Source organism: Chiloscyllium punctatum, unplaced genomic scaffold (assembly GCF_047496795.1).
Source record: "Chiloscyllium punctatum isolate Juve2018m unplaced genomic scaffold, sChiPun1.3 scaffold_139, whole genome shotgun sequence".
In the NCBI taxonomy this organism is placed as follows: Eukaryota; Metazoa; Chordata; class Chondrichthyes; order Orectolobiformes; family Hemiscylliidae; genus Chiloscyllium; species Chiloscyllium punctatum.
This window is the reverse complement of record NW_027309873.1, coordinates 181,983-185,636: the sequence shown is the minus strand read 5'-3', so window position 1 is coordinate 185,636 and position 3,654 is coordinate 181,983. Positions and strand designations below refer to the sequence as shown.

Here is a 3,654-nt window from a genome sequence, read left to right as displayed (position 1 = left end):
ACACACACACACACACAAGGTCGCACATTCGACGTGAAGAACATTCAAATGACCGACCATCCATTCCAAATATTCTGAATTCACACACACACGCACACACACGCGCGCACACATACACACATGTGCATGTATATATATGTTCTTCCTGTAGAATGTTCTTCCTGTAGAATGTGCGAGCTAAGAGTTTTCAGTAATGTCCCTGACATTTGAATCTGCGGGAAGTGCACCCAAGTCCATCTCCTTGGCAACAGCTTTAGGGACCTGGAGCTGAACATTGGATCTTTCGGGAGTCTGAGGTGAATTGAGAGAAGTTATAGGGAGGCAGTTACACTTCAGGTACAAGGAAACGGTCGATGGGAGAAGAAAAGGGAACAGGCAGCCAGTGCAGGCATCCGCTTTGGCTGTGCCCATCTGGAACAAGCACACCATATGTGTTACTTTTTGTAGGAATCACCTACGAGGGGTAAACCATGTGGTACAGATCTCTGGCACAGTGTTGTCCCTGTGATCAGAAGAGGAGGGGAGAGGGGAGGAGAGCAATCATTACTGGGGACTACATAGTGAGGGGGACAGATTGCAGTTTCTGTGGGTACAGGGCAGGCTCATGATTGATGTGAGACCTCCAAGTTACTAGGGGTTGTGATGTCTCGCAGGGTGGTTTCTGGATCCTTAAGAGGGAGGGGGAGCAGCCCGTGGTCATGTTTCACATACGTACTAACAACATATGTAATAAAAGTGATGTGGATGCATGGCAGAAATTCAGGGATCCAGGTTGACATCTTAGATCTAGATCAAACAGAGTTGTTCTCTCTGATTGGTTGCACATGCCACGTTATAGTGAGTGAAAGAATAGGGAGAGAGCAGAGGACGACGTGGTTGTAATGATGGTACAGGTGATAGGGATTTGGATATCTGGATAGTTGGGGCTCATTCTGGAGTCGGTTGGACCTCAACAAACAGGATGGTCTTCACCTGAACCGGTAGGGTACCAATATCCTGAGTGGTTAATTTTCTAAAGCTCCTCAGGAGGGTTTAAACGAATTCAGCAGCAGAGTGCGAAGCTGAGTGCGAAGCTGCTGTTTGCAGGAAGCTGTGAGTGGTTAGGGCATAAATAGGTTTTCGGTTTTGGGACTGAATGCTGGCAAGGATGAAAGTGGTTTGAAGTGTATCTACTTCACCGTTAGGAGCATCTGGGATAAAGCAGGTGTCATGGGTTGTTGACTGGGACTTCAATATTGTGGCCATTTCAGAGACATGAATGGAGCATTGAAAGGAATGGTTGTTCCTGGCACATCAGTTTCGAATTTTCAGTAAGAATAGGAAAGTCGTTACAGAGGGGGAGATGTGGCATTTTTAGTCAAAGACAGTACAATGGGAGCAGAAAGGATATTTGGTGAGGACCCGACTGAATCTTCTGAACTAGAATGGGCGGAGATTAAAATCAGGCAAGTAGAGGTCACCACCAAAATGTTCTAGAGATATGGAGGAAAAGATTGCAAAGATGATTCTGGGTAGGAACGGAAGTAACAGCTTAGTTGTAGTGGGGAAGTTTAATTTTCCAAATATTGATTGGAAATCTTATTGTTTGAGGAGCTCTGATTGGGCAGTCTTTGTCCAATGTGTGCAGGAGGGTTTCGTGACGCAGCATGCAGTCAAGCCAACAAGAATCAAAAGCATATTGGATTTGGTACTTCTTAATGAAGCAAGTCAACTGTTCGATTTGGAGGTAAGTGAGCACTTTGGTGCGAGTGACCACCAGATGGGAAAGTAACCGCAGGGGTTTTGCACAGTTGAAATATGGAGCTTGTTCAGGGAAGCTATCATACATGTCCTTGCTAAGTATGTGTGCGTGCAGGGGATATGAGGTTGAGACAGATAGCAATTGTTACTCAAAATGTTGAATTTCTTACCAAGAGGGAGAAGGCAGTGCATGTAAACTTGAAATATGAAGGCTGAGTTAGGGCACTTGAAAATTAAAAGCTAGCAAGGAAGGGGCAAAAGAGAGAGCTACTCAGAGCGAAGAGGGGTCATGAAAAGTCTTCAGCTGGCAGGGTCATTTAAAACCATGAAGTTTGTCATTTCAAGAATAAAAGAATATCTAGGATATGATTCGGGCCTGTCAGGAACTGCAGTAGGAAATAATCAATGGATTCCGAGGATAGGAGAGGCGCTGAATGTATATTTTTCATAATATCTCAAATGAAAAAGACAATATTGTCGAAGAGAATTTTGAGATGCAATCTGTTAGAATAAACGAAATTGATATTCATAAATACGAATTATTAGCAATTCTTGAATGCCCGAAAATAGATTTGTCCCCTGGGCTCGATGGGATGTATCCTAGGATTCTCTGGGAATCGTGGGAGGAGATTGCAGAACTTTTGACTACCAACTTTATTTCGTCAGTGTCGATGTGATTAGTGCGAGAAGACTCGAGTTCAGCAAATATTGTCCCCTTCTTCACGAAGGGGAGTAGGGAGAACGCTGGTAATTATAGAACAGTAGCCATATTTCCTTGTCGGTGAAGTTTTCGGAAAGATTATGAGAGGTATGACTTATGATCACCAAAGAAGGAAGAAGTTTAATCGGTACAGTCAACACGATTTTGTGAATAGCAGGTTGTGCCTCACAAACTTTGTTGAGCTCTTTGAAAAGGTCAACAAACAGGTGGATGATAGTAAAGTGGTTAAAGTGGTGGATATGGTTTTCACGAAGGCACGGTCGGCTGTTGCATAAAATACAGAGACATGGGATTGAGGGTGATTTAGCAGTTTAGATCAGTAATTTTGCAGCTGAGTCTGGTCTGACCACTTGGCAAAACATAAATTAAAACTCGACTCTGATGGGATTCGAACCCACAGCCTTTGAATAGCCTTTGAACATTGATGTAGAAGTCCAACGCGCTTTCCATTGCGCCACAGAGCCGCGCCAGCAGTCTGCTTTAAGCACACAAGTTTGCCTTTGACCCATTGCGTTCAGGACACCCATCTCGCGCCTGCCTGTCCTCGTCACACTTTCCGGTACCTGGTCCTTATCCACTTGTGCTCTGGCTCATCAAGTGTTCGGCTACAGACTGCTGAAACGTTCTCATGACACTTACATTTGCCACATGTTCAGATAATGATTTCCAGATAATCAATACTCTATAGGTGAAAGTATTCTTCAGAAGTCTCCTCCTTGTCCCTTGTCATTCAGTTATCTCACTCTGTTCCTTCCCAATACAGGCTTATCCCTGGCACACATCTCTATCCTCTTCATCTGAGCACGTTAATCGGTTTCTCATTCAGCCTTCTTTGCGCTTAGATAAACATCCCCAGCCGAGCTGGTGTACCTTCACTATGGGCGTGGTCAAGCCCTTGCTATTCTTTTCATCTCCTGTGAAATTCTCCTCCAGCAATCAGACGCTTCCAGTATCTGGCGATTACAATAGAAAAAGAAAGTTCTCAGAATAAAAGCCAAAAGGTCTGAACAAAATCAGCAGCTCTTGGCCATCTCTGATGAGAAAGGAAAGTTAACTCTTCGAGTCCAATGATCCGTCTTCGGAACTGATGGGAAGGGCGGGTGGGTGAAGAATGTGTAAGAGGGTGGACGGTTTCTAAAATGATTGAACTCGATGTTGGGTCCTAATGTTTGCATGGTCTGTCGGTAGAAAAT

The 3,654-nt window shown here is 44.3% G+C and overlaps 1 non-coding gene across 1 annotated transcript; it reads right to left on the bottom strand.

Moving 5' to 3' along the window:
• Positions 1-2,834: 2,834 nt before the first annotated feature.
• trnar-ucu (transfer RNA arginine (anticodon UCU)) lies at positions 2,835-2,925 on the bottom strand. Its single transcript is given in 2 exon segments — positions 2,835-2,870; positions 2,889-2,925. It is a non-coding gene; the product is annotated as a tRNA-Arg (tRNA).
• Between the last annotated feature and the right edge of the window lie 729 nt (positions 2,926-3,654).